The following is a 17,464-nucleotide window of genomic DNA, read 5'->3' on the forward strand; positions in this document are numbered from 1 at the left end:
AGCCTTGTCTCACACAGCTGCCCAGCACTTTGTGGGCAGCTGCCACTTTTAGGCCCCTGACACTGGGACACAGGCCATCCTAGCCCTCACAAGGCCAGTGGCCTATGGACAGTCACAGGTGGTGACTTATGTGAGTTTTGCGCAACTGGTGATTTACTTGCTATGGTGATTTCTGCGCAATTGTTATTTCCTACACCTCTGAATGTACTGTTGATGCATCATGTGTTTTCCTTCCTTACACCTCTGAATGTATGTGATGCATCATGTGTTATGTGCTTACACCCCTACAGGTACTGTGATAATTAGGTGGTTGTTTTTCTCCTAGTGCAGGTGGTGCTAGTGAGGTCCTGGTTACCAGTAGTTACTGGTTGTGTGCTCTATTTTTATATTCTGTGCTACAGTGAGTTCTATGTTATGTTCTAAGTGAAATTCTAACAGTATTTCAAGTTCTAAAAGTGCTGATTCCTGACAGTGATCCAGGTGACCCTGTCTTGTACATATCCCCTGTAAATTCTGCCCGTGCCTCTGGCACATTGTAAAGTGTGTGTTTTTATCTAATGTGTTTTGGTGTAATACAAAGGCTATTTTTATATAACCTTGTGTGGAGTTTCCTTTGTGTTGGGCCTTGGGAGTTGTTGCTGGGGTGCGTGCGCAAATACTTAACTCACATCGCCTCCAAGTTTAGCCTTGCTGCTCGTGCCACGTTACCTAGAGGGTGAGCAGGGGTTATCTTGGGGTGTAACTCCATTGCCCTGACTTAGGAGCTGGGGGTCTCTGACTGACTTTGGCGCAAGCCCTGGCCAGCCAGGGATCCCATTTCTAACAACTTGCTACTGGCACACCTTACACTGCTGGATAAATGAATGATCAACTTCACAAAAGGGTAGATAACACCTCTAAGGTTTGCATCAGTATGTTTGGAAAGTTTACATTTACTTGCCTGTTTGGAGCAATTAGGGAGAGGTTTACAAGCCTTCTAATTATGGTACAATGACAGCGCTGCATTTAAGCTCCAGAAATGCTGAAGAAAGGAAGCGCTCTAAAGTGATTGTTTTTTCTTTCACCTACTATCAAGCAGCCTTTGCAGCGACTCTGAGTAGTCACATTTCTTTGAGTGCCATGGTTTTGCTCACAAAATTATAGATTGAATGTTTGCCACAGTAACTTCTACACTCTTTGAGTTTGATAGTCCGGCCCGGACTGGCCGTTGCGGGCACATGGCAATCCCCCGGTGCTCCGCACGGGTGGGGGCAGGTTTAGGGCCCTGGGGGCCGTTTTTGTTACAGGGCGGTAGCTGCAAAATCGGCCCTGTAACAAAATCGGCCGAAAAACGGCCCCGGCAAAGAGCTTGGTCGCACCCCCAGGGGCCGGCCAAGCACTTTGTCAAGGCCGGTTTTGGTTCTCAGTCCGGCCCTGTTGATAGTCTGGGCTGCTCGCCTACAAGATTTTCATGTTTTTGCATGACTTGTTCTGATGTCCGATTTGTGAAAAAGTGTGTTTTTCTAAAATATCCCAAGCACTCCTGACAAGCTAAGAACATGTTTTGATTTTCCCTCGCATGTATGTTGCCAACCTGTTTCCGATCATTTGATAGCTGTTTTTAGGTCGAGCCTGAGCTAGTGCGCAAGCGCTGCTCTGGGGATGATCTGTTGTAGTTCAGTACGGGAGAGAAGCCCCGCCCACTCCCCTCATTAGTACGACCTTGTCTTCTTTTGTATCCTCCCATGGCTACTGGCCCCTTTACTTGGTTGTTACATGGTAGGTGTACTATTTATTTATTGAGTTTTCCCTATGTTAGACAGGACAACGTGCTTCGCTTACATTCAACAGGCCACACCCATTTTCACTTTTGAAGCAGACCGGCCGTTTGTTTGCAATGCTATAGGTCTCACATTTAATTGCGAGATCTATAGCATTGCAAATATTGTTATTTTTTCTTTTGCAGTCTTCACTGGTGAGCAGCTGTTGTCTCCCTTGCAGGGCAGCTTCACGCATGTATCCAGGCAGTCATGTAACTGAGGTGCCCTCTTTGCGCAGTGCTCGAGAAGGAGACTGCCTTCACAGAAGCAGGACTTGACTCCCCATCAGCCAGAGCCCAGTGAGTGGGAGTGACTGGCTGCATTCAGCCCCTGGCTTACCGCACCGTGTGCCCCCCGAGGGGCAGATGTGGCAGCAGAGCTTCCAGTCCAGCCTAGTTTCGCTCACAAGCCCTGTTCACAGGCCGTGCCCAGCTGGGATTTCAGAGCATGAAACTCCCAGTAGAATTGGATCATTCACTGAGCTGGGATGCAGAAGGGCTGAGCTGGCCCCCTTCCTTCCTCCATCAGGCCCTTAAAGTGTGGTGCCTGCCTTCTCTCTGCCATGTCAGGGCCTTTGCAACATTGTATAGCCTTGGCTGCTACAGATCAGCAATGCCCCCACAGCCATGGGTAGAAAAAAGCCCTAAGAAAATGAGGAAAAAATGCCTGAATACCTCGGAACAGCTATTTTTATTTATTTATTTTTATTTTTGTGTTTTATAGAGCGCAAACTTGACCCGTTAGGCTATCAGAGCGCTTTACATAGTCAAGGAGTTGTACAATAGGAAGGGAATCATGGGAGTGCAAGGAGATGCAAGGAACACAAGGTACAGTTAGCATTACAATAGCATAGGACAGCGGCGGGAGGAAGGATACAAGTATGGTTAACATTATAGTTGCTGAAGGTAGGCCCCCAGTTTCACCGTGGGGCAAAAGGTCAACGGAAGGAGGCAGTAGTCTCTGTGGGGTTATGGGACAGGGTTTAGACGAGGAATTTACTCATGAGGAAGAATTTGGCCTCCTTTTTGAAACATGCAACAGAGGGGATTCTTCTGATGGCGGGTGGGAGGGAGTTCCATATTCTTGGCGCAGCCCCAGTGAACGCCCAATTATACGTTTTTTTTCCGAAAGCGTGCAGGCTGGAGTAGGAGGTCTCTGGCGGACCGTGAGCTTCTGATTCCGCCCGATAACCCAAGTTTCTGTGACAGGTATGCAGGGGAATTCGAGTATAAGGCCTTGTGCGTGATGCATGCCAGCTTAAGCTGTATTCTGGCCTCGAGAGGAAGCCAGTTCAGCATTTTCAAGTGTGGGGAAATGTGATCAAATTTCCTTGTGCCGGTGAGTAGTCTGGCGGCCGCATTGAGGCAGGCTTTTAGTGGTGCTAGCGAGTTCTTCGGTAAGCCAGAGATGGTGGAGCAACCATATTCCAGTCTAGAAATGACTAGTGCTTGGACTGCCATTTTAGGTCGGAAGCGTCCAGGAAGGGTTTCAGATTCCATACATAGCTCAGGTGGAATCTGGCAGATTTGGCCATCGAGCTGATGTGGTTTAGCATGCTCAAGTTGCAGTCCAAGGTTATTCCCAGCGATTTGGCCGAGTTCACAATGGTCGGAGGACAGTTTAAGGCTGTGATGGCCTTAATCCAAGTCTGAGTTTCAGGGTCAGTTTTAGGAGGGGAAATGAGAAGAAATTAAGTTTTCTGTGCATTGAGTGTGATTTGATTGGAGGCGAGCCATTGGACGGTCTGCTTCAGGGCCTCATTCAGGGAGAGAACCTCCTCGAGAGATGAGATTTTGATGTAGATCTGCATGTCATAAGCGTACATATGGTAGGAGATATTTGTGGTGCGGAGCACTTCGGCAAGCGGCTCTAGATAAAGGTTGAAGAGGGTGGGGGACAGCGTTGAGCCTTGAGGGACTCCTACTGTGACTGAAGAGGGAGCGGACAAGATGGAGGAATTGGAGGAAGGAGCTAAACCATTCAAGGACGGTGCCATCGAGTCCCATCCTAAGTTTTAGATGTTCGAGAAATTTCCTATGGTTGACCGTGTCGAAGGCAGAGGATAGGTCTAGGAGGATTAGGAGACAGGTTTTGCCTTGGTCAAGGGCTTGGAGGGCATCATCGACGATGTGGAGCATTGTGGTTTCAGTGCTGTGTCCTGGCCTGAATCCAGATTGGAAGTCATCGAGCAGGTGAAAGTTATTGATGTGATGACTAAGCTGCAGAGGCTGGATCCAGAGATGGCTGTACACATTTCTCCAGCACTTTGGCTGAGAGAGGGATGTTGGAAATTGGTCTGAAATTGTCAGAAGAGGCTGGATCCAGAGATGGCTTTTTCAAAATGGGGAGGACTTGGCCCATTTTCAGGGAGTCAGGAATATCTTAAACAAGGGTGAAAAATCGTATAGATTCTGATGACAGGTTGATAACAAATGCCCCAGGGCAGGGTGCTTATATAATGTAAGTTAAATCAAGACCACGGCAAGATGGAGCCGGGTCTTTTGGTATAAACGGGACGCGCCTAATTTTAAACCAACAGATATAATAATAATGCAAAACGCTTATTTGTTTAACGGTTGCAATGCCTCAATAAAGGTCTCAACATTGTTTATTTATTTGGATATTCTGGTCAGCTTCGAATAACTTCCTGCGCTTACTTAAAAGCATTGACATTTATCATGGTCTTTTGTACTGCAAACAGGGGTGTCTTCTGCTCACACAGGGGCTCCCTCTTTATGCGACCATGGCCTTCTCTCCCCTTCTTTCCCACACACTCTTTCTGCACCTCTGTCTGGAGTTCATTCTGTCTGGAGTTCATTCACAACTTCCTGCACAAACTACCTATCACTCTTTATTTTCCTTTCCATTCTGTGCAGCTCTCACTCCTACCTATTCACCATACCAAATAATTTCATTCACAAATATACTACAAACCACACAATTCCATCCCACACAATTCACCAGCTAACAATTCCAGATCAACCCACAAAAATCCACTCCAAACCACATACATCACCTCCACTCCAAACCAAAACACATTGGTAAAATGCATTGTCATTTACAATGCCAATAGCTCTAACTCTGACAAATGCGAGACTGATGCATTTTAAATGCTTGTTATACCCTGCAGATGCCACATTTTACTTTCACTTTTGTCCGGTATCGTTAGGTTTCACTGTGACTACTTTTGAAATAAAAAAAAACACAAACATTTGCATTGCAATGGGTCTTGCATTTGCAAGAGTTTGAGCTATTGGCATTGTAAATGACAATGCCTTTTAGTTATGTGTTTTGGAAACCTGCATGAGGTGCGTAAATATGCACTTTGTACTTATAGTCCTTGCCTAGGAGTAAAAGAGGCGCAGTTACTGTCAGCCTTGCTTCTGGTAAGCAACCACTATAAGTACAAAGGGTGTGTTTAAGCACCGCTTGCAGATTTTCAAAACAAATAATCAAAAGGCGTTATCATTTACAATGCCAATAGCTCAAACTTCGGCAAATGCGAGACCTATTGCATTGCAAATGCTTGTTCTAACATAGTTGTAGTCTCCAGTCACATGTTCTATGTAAAAATGCAAGGCCTGGTTTAATCTACAGTAATATATTCTATGTAAAAACACAAGGCCTGGTTTAAGGACTGGTACCAAAATATTGCCACTCTCCAGCCCTTTATATTTATCAGTACACAATTCGCAGTAGAGCGTGATTATACGGTATTTATACTTATGTAGCAGGTATTGTTTCCACGGGGTTTTTAGTTATAACACAAAGACAGCTTCAGCTGTGTTGTCATTCTCATGTATGGCAAAAAGAAAACATATAAAAATACATACATATAGAGAAGCTTTTAGTCAACCCTCTTTATGCACTGAGCTACCCGAATGTCACTCAATTTATGTTTGCTCCCACCACAGCACACAGTATGGCACACTGGGGCAGTCCAATGCAGACACTGGATGCCTTCATTGGCGTGACTACATTTCACCTATGAACAGTATACATCCCTCTAAATAAAAACAAAGGGCCTGATTACGATGGCGGGCGGACATCACACTATCGAACAACGGGACCGCCCAACATGCTGTCAGCTGTCCAGTTAACCTCATTACAATGCAACAACCTCCAGGGCTGTTGCACTGCCTATCTGCTGTATTGTGGCAGGTGCTGAGTGCTGCAGCACACTCCGCAATACAAGAAATAGACAGGGAGCATATCCCTGCACTACGTGGCAGGCAACATGCAGAACCTGCCACATGGTCAGGGATATGTGGGGGGGCACCATAAGCGCCCCTAACACCCACAATCAAAGGCCAGGAGGGAAGGGGGCACGCTACGGGCCCCAATTATTCCTCTTCGATTGCCTTTCCATGGCGGGTGAACTACCCTGGAATGGCTGGGGGGGATGGACATCCTAATCCCTACTGCGGTGCCTGGTAGGCAATGCCACAATTTCAGAGATTGCAAGGCCCTCCACCGCACTTGCGGGCTCAAGGAACCAGTCGGGTGCATGGCAGTCAGTGTTTCCAACATTTTCTACATTTTGAACCTTATATTCTCAGAAATACTTAACAGATTTACATAAAATCACAGAAAGCACACTTTCAAGGTATATATTTACCTTTGGTCTAGTGGCAGAGCATCACTGCTCTGCTGCTTGACTGCCCTTCTGTCTCTGCTTGTTTGCTTTTTTCTTTCTTTTTTCCCTGCTTCTGCCTTTTTTGCTTTTGCCTTTTTCTGCTTCCTTTTTCTGTGTTTCTTGCTTCTTCGTCGCCCCTGTGATCCCCCACAGGCCCGCCCCCCTCCAGTGACCCGTCCTGCGTTTTCCCAATTCCCAGTTGTCCAGCCTCCTGCAGCACTATTTAATGGTGGCTGCTGGTGCGCCAAAGGCAAGCGTGTCAGTTCCCATCTGCACCTGAACAACGAACGGAGCCCTCATTCTTGGACCTTCCACCGCTACAATGAAAGCACCCTCCTCACTTTCAACTCAGGATGCCACACCTGCCACATTGCGTCACTGAAGGAGACCCAAGGACCCATTACCTGCTGGAAATGCAGCCACATCGTCACCCACGCCAACACGCCAGCTTCTCTCATTGCCCAGCCAACCAACAACGCACTCGACCAGCTCATCTGCATCATCCTCAATTTTTAATCCCTCCACTTACACACGCCACAGCAATCTGGTACCACATCCACGCCACTGCTCCTGATGTCGCCTTTTTCACAGAAACCTGGACCAACCCCAGTTCTGGTTCAGACATCGCCATCCCTAACGGCTGCAAAATGACTCACAAGGACTGTGCCATCCGACCAGGAGGATGCATTACCATAACCCACAAGAACACCCTCTGACTAACCATGCACTCCAATGACCCAACAACAACCATGGAACACCTCCACTTCCAGGTACAAACCAACCCTAACACCTCCCTCCAAGGCACCCTCCTCTTCAGGTACCCTGTTCCCTGCACGCCCTGTACTGATGTCATCATAGACTTCATCGCACCCCAGGCTCTTGCATCCTCCGATTACATCCTACTCGGAGACCTCAACTTCCACCTGGACAAACCCAGTGACCAGAACACCACCTCCTTACTGGAGAACCTTGCCAACATTGTACTCAAGCAGCTAGTCACAGCACTAAACTACACAGCTGGACACACACTTGACCCAGCCTTGTCCCTTCATGGCTGCCCTCATCGCCTCCCCGTCGCAACTGGAACAAGGCCATCGTACAACGTCTTGTTGACTTCTTCAGCACAACCACTCCTCATACACAAACAGACACCAACACCGCACTGCGCAATCTTCACCGATCAATCTATAACTGGGCCGACACTCTGGCACCCCTCAAAAAGACACCAGGCAAGCAACACTCCAAGAAAGCCAGCTGGTTCACTCCCGCCCTCTACAAGTCCAGACACACCTGCCGACAACTTGAGAAGGGATGGAGGAACAACCTTCTCCGCAAAACCATGAAGAAAGAGGCCTTTCAAGACAGAATCAATGCCAACGCAAAGAGTAGCAAAAAACTCTTTGCAATCATGAAGGAGTTCTCCAGGTCCAACAGCGAGACCACAGACGTACCACCCTCCCAAGCCTTCTGTATCAAACTCACTTTCTTCCACCACAAGATCTGGCAGATCTACAACAGCTTTGACACCCAAGACCTTGCCACTACACCTGCCACACACCCCAAAGCTTCTGCAAACTCATCATAGACCACACACTCAAGACCATGAAGAGCATCCACTCAAGAGCCCCATTGGATCCTTCCCTGTACCACATCTTCCATAGAGCAGCCGCCTCCATCGCTCCCAGCTTTGCCACACCATCAACTGCTCCATCATAACCGCAACCTTCCCCGATGACTTTAAATATGCAGAGATCAACCACCTGCTGAAGAAACCGTCCACCGACCGGACAGACCTCAAGAACTTCAGACCCATCTCCCTCCTCCCATTCCCAGCCAAGGCCAACATGCCCAACTTTCCAATTCCATCAAAGAAAACCCCGTCCTGGACACCTCCCAATCACTAAGCACTGAGACTGCACTTCTCGCCACCACCGATGACACCTGCTCCCTACTAAACCAGGGCGAAACCACAGCCCTCATCCTACTGGACCTCTCGTCCGCCTTCAACCCCGTCTCACACCGCACCCTAATCATGAGACTCCACAGCGCTGGCATCTGCAGCAAGGCACTGGACTTGATCCACTCCTTCCTGACTACTTGAACACAGCAAGTCAGACTACCCTCGCTCCTCTCTGAGACATCAGAGATCAGCTGTGCAGTACCCCAGGGCTCACCCCTGAGCCTCAACCTTTTCAACGTCTACATGGCTCCCCTAGCTGCCATTTTCAGAAGCGATGGACTCAATATTGTCTCCTACACCAACGACACCATGCTCATCATCTCCCTCACCAATGAACCTGCAGCCACCAGAATCAACTTTCACAACAAAATAAAGGCTGTCACTAAGTGGATAAGAGACAACTGTCTCAAGCTCAACTCAGACAAGACCAAAAGTACTCATGCTGGGATCCACCCCATCATTGTAGGATGATTCCTGGTGGCCCGCTACAACCTCTGTATCATACTGGACTCCTTGGTCTCAATGAACAACCAAATCAACACAGTATCCTCATGCTGTTCCCGCACGCTTCACCTGCTTCAAAAGACTTTCAGATGGCTGCCCACAGAATCCATAAAAACGGTCACCCACACACTTATCACCAGCTGATTTGACTAGAGAAGTGCACTCTACGTTAGTGTCATCTGAAACCAGCTCAGGAAACTATGGAACGTCTAAAAACGCTGCAGCCAGAATGGTCCTCGACATACCCTACTGCAGCCACATGCCACAACACGTTGGACAACTCTACTGGCTTCAAATAAACAAGAAAATAATCACCTTCAAGATCCTCACATACACATACAAGGCTCTCCACAATGTAGGAACAAAATATCTGAACCTTTGCCTCTCTTTCCACACATCAGCAACACAACTCTGCTACGCCCAACTCACCCTGGCCTCCATCCCACAGTTCCACAAGACCAGAACCCAGAGGAAGATCCTTCTCCTAACTCACCACCAAGACCTAGAAAACCCTGTCCCTCCACCTCAGGCAATCAGTGTCATTGACCCAATTCAGGAAGGACTTCAAGACCTGGCTCTTCGACTGAACCTCCACACCTAGACAGATCAGCAGCACCTTGAGATCCTCCTGGGTGAGTAGCCGCACTTTACGAATCCCTGATTGATTGACTTTCTGCCAAATTAGATGTCATTTGATTTAGCCTTCATTCTGAAGCACTGTTCAATATTCCTATGACAAAAATGAAATCTGATTAGTTAGATTACCAGAAGTCAAGCTGAGCAGAGTGATGTGGCTGGTCGCCACAACAAGAAGAAAAATGTTGCAGCTGCAATAAAAAGATGTGGTCCCATTGTCCGGAAAAATAAAGTAAAAAGCCCTAGCCCTTATGTGGGTGTCCCACATGGACACCCATAGGACAAAATTAAAAGATCTTGGGGCATATTTACAATGAAAGTGGCGCAGCACCGCACTCAGCATTTGAAAAATGCAGGGAATTGGCATATTTACAAGAAAATGGCGCACCCCCGTGCTCTCCCCTGCACCAGGGATGATTGTTGTTGTACAGGTTGGGACACCTTCCTGCACAAAACTGTCATTAATGGTATTTTGTTCCTTTTATGTGTGCGGCAGAATGAGCAAAAATTAGGAGAAATAAAAGTATTTCTCCTCATTGCACTACTTTAATGCCTCTCCTACAAATGGGTTGTTTTTTGGCGCTGCCTCAGATTTATGATTACTTGTAAATCTGGAGCAGTGTCAAAAAGCAATGGGTGTTGCATGGGAACCTCCACAGCAACACCCATGACATGCCCCTTTGACTCAGAGTACCTTGTAAAAAAGGGCCATATTTACAAGCCTGTGAAAAGCCACACAAAGTGCCCTTGTGTGGCCTTGTAAATATGGGTGAGCACACAGCACCGCTGGAGCATCAAAAAAGGTGACGCTTTAGTGGCACTAGGGGCTTATAAATATGCCCCTTGGTGTTCATCTTGGTTGTATGGGAATCCCAGAGGTCTCAGTGCGGCCTCCCTCTGTGGTTACATAAACTCTTGTGGGAGTCCACTGAACCACAAACAATACTTTTTTAAATGGGATGGGCATCTGAGGCCGGAACTCCAATTGTAAGGGTGTATAACACCCAATAAGGGTTGGCTAAGGGGCATTCAGCAATGCACGGCAGGTGGTTGACCACCCGGATGGGGTTAACCATTGGATCTGGCTGCAAAGCGAGGCCCAGTGGCCAACCCTGTGTTGCACGCGGACTTCGGCCGTGTGTGGCGGTAGGTTGGTATCTCCACACTGCACAGGGCTGAGGGCAGTGAACAGGATGGGGCTGGCTGCCATGGCACAGGGTTCAGTATGGTATTAAGGTCTTACTTTATGTAAAAAAAACTCTGATAGTCAATGAAAAAGTCAAATGTTGAACTGATGTTATAGTTAGGTATGGTAATCATATTTAACTTTACATTTAAAAAAACTAGAAATTGAGTAAAAAAGTTACAGACATGCAGGGACCCTCATATTTAGCAGCTCCCATCATGCGGGCGCAATGTCCGTTCCCGCAGGAGGCAGGGAGCCAGATGGGACCGCAGGGCCATTAAGTCTCCCCCCGGTCCACATCAAAGCACACTAGGTGCCCGGGGTTGGGCCAGGGCACCAAAGTAGACATGGCTGGGCCCTAGGGTATATTGTCCCAGGACCCTCCTCTCCCATTGAATTTTGGCCATGCCCCAGTGATAAGAAACAAGCAGAAAAGGCAAAACAGAGGGCAGAAAACAAGCAGAAAATGCAAAACAGAGCAGATGACAGCAAAGCAGAAGGCAGAAAAAGACAAAACAGAGAGCAGAAAAAATCAGAGAATACAAAAACAGAGAGCAAAAAACTAGCAAAACTGGGGTCAGAAAAACTAGCACAAAAAAGGAAAAACAGAGGGCAGAAAAATTAGCGGAAAATAAGGCCAAAAAGAGAGCAGAAAATTAGCAGAGAAGGGAAAAACAGGGGGCACAAAACGAGCAGATAAAAGCAAAACAGAGAGCAGAAAAACAAACTGAAAAAGGCAAAACAGAGGGCAGAAAAATGAGCAGAAAAGGCAAAACAGAGCACAGAAAAAAATGGCAGAGAAGGCAAAAAACAGAGGACAGAAAAACAAGCAAAACTGAGAAGCGAACAACAAGCAGAAAAAGACAAACCAGAGGGCCGAAACACTAGCAGAAAAGGCAAAACAGAGGGCACAAAAACAAGCTAAAAGGGTAAAACAAAAGGGCAGAAAATTAGCAGAAAAGGCAAAGCAGAGTAAGAAACGAGCTGAGGAGGCACAAACAGAGGGCAGAAGGTAGACAGGCAGCATAGGGTAGCAGACTGCTGGCAACCTGGACAGGAGAACTTTCGCAGGTGGAGTTGGCATGAAGACATGCAGGGGCTTCATTTAAATATGGGAGGGTGGCCACAAGGAACATCCTCCATTGGGCTCATAGAGCCCAATGGGGACCACTACCTCCCTGGGCCTTTTCAATAATAGTGGAAAGGAGCTGCACAGACCTCCCCTTCTGGGGCTTTAATATGCTCTGGGGACCACCACCTCCTCAGGTCCAAATAAACAATGAGGCTGGAGGCGCACGGTTCCCCAGGCCTTGTCATGCGGGCAGGGAAACAGATGAAAGATTCTTCCTGCAGCCAGGAGCTGCATATTTAGCAGCTCCCTGCATGCTGGAGCAATGCCGGCTCCCGCAAAGAAGCAGTTAGCCAGCTGGGACCGTGGGGGTATTAAGGCTCCCTGTGGTCTCCATCAAAGCACACTGGGCACCAAGGTAGATGTGAGCGGACCCTCCCCTGGGGATGGGACCCTTGATGCCGAAATTGGCCATGGAAGGGAGCACACTCCCTCATTAAATTTTGGCCAGAAACAAGAATTGTTTTTACAGATTGAGTATTTTTACGGATTGCATGTCTGACCGAGTCCAGGAGTGCATTAGGGGTAAAGCAGCCAAGATGTGGGACTTGGGGGGGATTCAGCGCTCACATACCCCATGGGCCAACCAGTGGTGTTGGTGTCCAAACACAGTTCTAGGGACCTACGATTCTGTTGGGACTATCACGGCCACAATGAAACCTCCAAGACAGCCGATTCCCAGAGCTGCAGTCATATGGACCAGTTGGGTGTTGAAAAGTACCTGAGCATCTTTGACATGACCAGCGGTTACTGGCAGATCGTTTTAGTACCAAGTACCAAGGAGAAGACTGCGTTTCCTACATGAGAGGGAAAATGCTCTTGCCAGTTTTCAACATCTTGTAAGCCATTTTTTCGCAGGGTTGGAACAGTTCTGTGTGGTCTAACTAGAGAACATTCCTGTGTTCATCAGTTCATGGGAGGACCATCTGATGTGCACTGAATGGGTGTTGGACAGGATACAGAGGCTGAAACTGACCATTAAAGCAACCAAGTGCTGGTGGGTCAGTCTACTCTAGTCTACCTTGTGCATTAAGTAGGGAATGGGAAGATTTAGCTGTTGGACGCAAAACACGGCTGGGAGCTGCAGAACTAAAAGGCATGTCGTTTGGCAGAAAATATCCACTACATCCTCACTTTAAGTGGAAATATTCTGGGTTCATAAGGTTTTTGTATGATCATTTTCAGGCAGTTTTTAAAAATATTGTTTTCCAAATTGTGAAACATTTTTCAACTTCACAAAGGCCATATTTATGAGCCCCTTCGGCCACCGGAGTGTCAATTTTGTGGCCTCATAGATATGGAGTAAGGCAAGGGAGCAAAAATCCCTGCATTGCTTTACTCTGTGCCCTGGGAAGACATGCCATGGGTGTTGCAGTGAGTGTTCCCAAGCAACACCCATGGATTTTGATGCTTCTCCAGATTTACAAAACCATGTAAACTTGAGGATGCACCAAAACCTTACGCCTCCTGAGCTGAGGTGTAACGAGGAGAAGTAACTTTATTTCTACTTGTGTATTCCTTTTTGCATTTGTGCTGCATTCTGCAGTACACACAGGAAGAGGACAAAGCCTCCCAGAATTGTTATCGTGCAGGAAAGCGCCCCTTCCTGCAGAATACCAATCCTGCAGACAACACAGGTGCAAGAGTTCCTGCGTTGGAGTTAGGCTGCCGAACCGGCACCAGCGCAGGGGGAAACAACAGAAATGCACTGTATTTGATAAATAGGGTGCATTGGTGCCCTTTCACTTTGACGTAGGGCAATGCAGCAAAGTGACTTGCTTCGCTGCCCTATGTGAACCTCAGATTTCAAAACCAAATTATAAATTGTGCACTGCTAATTTATCCCAAATCTTCAATGTATGGCGTGCTCCTTGGGATTGCTCCCCGCTCAGGAGCCTCAATATACTAATATAGTAGCACCACCGCAAGATTAGGGAGAGTGACTCCCAGGGCACTGCACTATGGGTGCTGATGCATTCAGCTATGGTCATCCATAAAGATTGTCAATAAAGTTTTTGTATCTCAATTGTTTAAGAAATAAACAAAAAGATTTTTTTCTCTTTTTTTATGTCTTCCATCAAGATATTTTATTCATATACTTGAGTTTCAACCATATGTTATGTTTTCAATTCTTTATATTATCCTTCATTTTTTGTTCAACAAACACGTTTTATCCATCCATGAAAATTTCCAAAATTTCCAATGCATTTCGCCCATCGGGCTTCATCAGGGAAATCTATAACAAAAATATAGGTATATCTATCACCACCATACGTTTTTACATCAGGAAAAACAATATACATTGTATCAAATAATCTGATTGTGAACAATCACATGTCTAACCAATAAGTCCTTCTGGTGGTTCTTACTGCACACGTTATAAACCAAAATATCCACGTTGTAAGCTAACAGATCGTTCGGTAATCCTACCGCTTATATAACTCTCTTTCATGTTTAGCTTCAAGTGGTTTCTTACGGGTCTAATACACACCCTCTGTGTTACTAAAGTTCGTGCTCCGTCACGCGCCAACTAACCCTCCTCTCATAATCGGTATAACATGACTCTCTAAGTGCTGCTCGATATTGTTGCGCTATGTGTTCCATTTAGGATACTCGTCCCATACCCAGCGATTTGCGCGCATAGTTTTACCAAAAGCGAATAGCACTCTTACCCTCAGATTTCACCCATCCTTCCAAATCAGATAAATTGGGTATAATTGAGATGGATAGCAATGATTAGTTAATAACTGTTATTAGCTCCTAGAGGCCCTTACAGGGGATGTACATTGTTACAACGCATGCTTTTACTACGCATGCCTTTACAACGCAGGTTTTTCAACGCAAGTCGTTACAACGACTTGCGTTGGGGTGTGCTGGATAGTGAATAGTTTAATTTACTATTCCAACTCCAGTCCCCGTGGATAGTAGGGAAGGTGTTGGATAGTAAATTAAACTATTACCTATCCTAGAGCGCCCCCCAGCGCAATTCGTTGTAATGACTTGCGTTGAAAAACCTGCATTGTAAAGGCACTGCGTGGTAAAAGTTGCGTCGTAAAGGATGTTTCCCCTTACTGGGGGCAGGAGGAATAGGCAGTAAAATGCATTGATCTGCTGTTTTACTTTAGCACCTCTAGGAGAATGGCTAGAGCAACACCAGCGTGGCCATACCAAAGTTTAGGCTGTAGGACCTTGAAACATTTTCTTTAACTGTGGTCCAGGAGTTTGGCAACTTTCCAGTCCCATCTACGTCATCCACTTGACATGCAGAAAGTACCTAAATTAAACGCTGCTATCAGAATGCTGCACTTGAATCTCATTTGTCTCCCTGCCTTTGAATAATAAACCACAGTGGAGAAGTGATTAATCTATTCTGCAAGGTACCCATCTCCAAGCACAATAGCATGCTAGGAAAAGGGAGAAGATTAATTAAGAGTTATCGCACACTTAGAGGATTTTACATCTCTTCTTCAGAAAGAAAAAAAGTCATTTCGAAACAGAAGGCACAGGTCTGTCTTCTGCAGGAGCCAATGGGGCAGCATGGTGATTCCTGGATCAAAACGGTGACTCATCCCTGCTCAGAAGACTAGGTAAGGATGGAACAAGAGAACTGCACTGAGGTCAGAGGAATCCAAGAGAAAGGTTTTTTTTAAGTAACCAGTATCTTTTGAAGTGATTAATTCATCTTCATAAAAACAATAGAAAGTTGCTTTTTTGTTGTTGTTGTTAAAACTTTATTTCGGCCGCTAAGGCCATAAAAGGTACATAATTAAATCAATTCCCACGTATACACCCAATTTGTACATTGTTTCCAATTTCATAATATGTACAAGGTTTAAAAAGAAAAAAATAAGATGACCAATATAAACATTGAAAGTATAAAGTGGCATATGGCGAGCAGGATGTTTCACGTTAATCCTCACTTACACAGATCTTAAAGACAAACTTCTCCTAATATGCCACATAGCATTTAAAAACCGTGATACCGCAAATACAATTACAGGTAGAGTATCATATTTTAAAACTCTAAAAGCCTCGGCACAGCAAGTGAAACCAAGATTTTTGCATAACTGGATTACCCAGCGTTTGCCGGGTAATGCATATGCCGGGCAGAAGAATAAAACACGGAGCTCGGTTTCAGCCGTTTCTTTACAACAAGGGCAGAGAGTTGAATTCTCCGAGGCCCATGAGCTAGTAAGTTCTGCCAAAGGTAAGTTCCCCCATCTAAATTGTACGTACAATTTCCTTGCCAAAGGCGGGTGGATGACATCCAGAAACGGTTCTTTTATGTACATCTCCTTTATTTGTAGGAACTCCCTGGTCAACCTGCCCTGTTTAGTAAAGTTGCTTTATAGCGCATCTACTACCACAGATTAGACTTTCCATCCTACTGTTAAGAAGAGCTGGTCTTTTTACCCAGTTCAGTGGGGCTCAATTAATTGACCTTTGAAGGACGAAAGACTTCAAGGACTCAAATCAGAGACTTGTAGATTAGGCAAAGATCTGTCATGACTCTCTCTCCAGGTCAGGCATCTGTGATATGCTCATACTTCCAGTCCCAGGTGTATCACTTCGCCCAGCCTGGCAACAGGTGTTCTTATCCAGGTTAAGGGCCAAGACAATAGACAGCGGGAAGTGGGTTCCTCTTACTACGAAGCTCGCTACTAGTTTTCCTGAGAGTCCTTTTCCTCACTCAAAAACTCCAGTAGTCTGTCTGGGAAGATGTTCCTTGCAGCCAGAGGATGTCGGTGTCTGGATCACTCGACCTATAAGTGCATGAATGTCCTGCAACATGGTGGGTAACTGACATCACTGCTCTACCGTATCCCCCTGCGAATCCTTAGTGCACACTTGCATGGACATCTTAAGGATTTTGGGGACCAGGGGCTAAACATATTTAGGGGGTCCCTGCTCAGAATAGCCTTGAATTTATGATCCATTTTCAGCTCTTTCATGTCCTCTTTTGTGAGGGCACTGTCAGTGAACAGGCACACTGCTCCAAATGGGAAACAACCTTTACAACGCAACTTTTACAACGCACTACTATTACAACGTAACTTTTACAACGCAATATCCATTACATCGCATGTCATTAAAATGCAACCATTACAACGCATGACACTACAACGCATACCACTACAACGCATGTCATTACAACGCATACCATTACAACGCATAACATTACAACGCATAGCACCCTTACACTATCCAACACTTACCCTACTGTTGCACCCCCTGGAGTTAGAATAGTAATTTTTACCCCTACACTATCCAACACTTACCCTACTGTTGCACCCCCGGAGTTAGAATAGTAATTTTTACCCCTACACTATCCAACACTTACCCTACTGTTGCACCCCCCTGGAGTTAGAATAGTAATTTTTACCCCTACACTTTCCAATACTTACCATACATGCAATGTAATGTTATGCGTTGTAATGGCATGCGTTGTAAAGGTAGTATGCGTTGTAATGGAATGCTTTGTAAAGGTAGTTTTTAAAAATTTGTTGTAATGGCATGCGTTGTAATGGAATGCGTTGTAATGGATGTTGCGTTGTAAAAAATGAGTTGTAAAGGTATGCGTTGTAAAAGTATGCGTTGTAACGTCATACATCCC

The sequence above is a fragment of the Lissotriton helveticus genome, chromosome 8 (assembly GCF_964261635.1).
Source record: "Lissotriton helveticus chromosome 8, aLisHel1.1, whole genome shotgun sequence".
NCBI classification, from domain to species: Eukaryota; Metazoa; Chordata; class Amphibia; order Caudata; family Salamandridae; genus Lissotriton; species Lissotriton helveticus.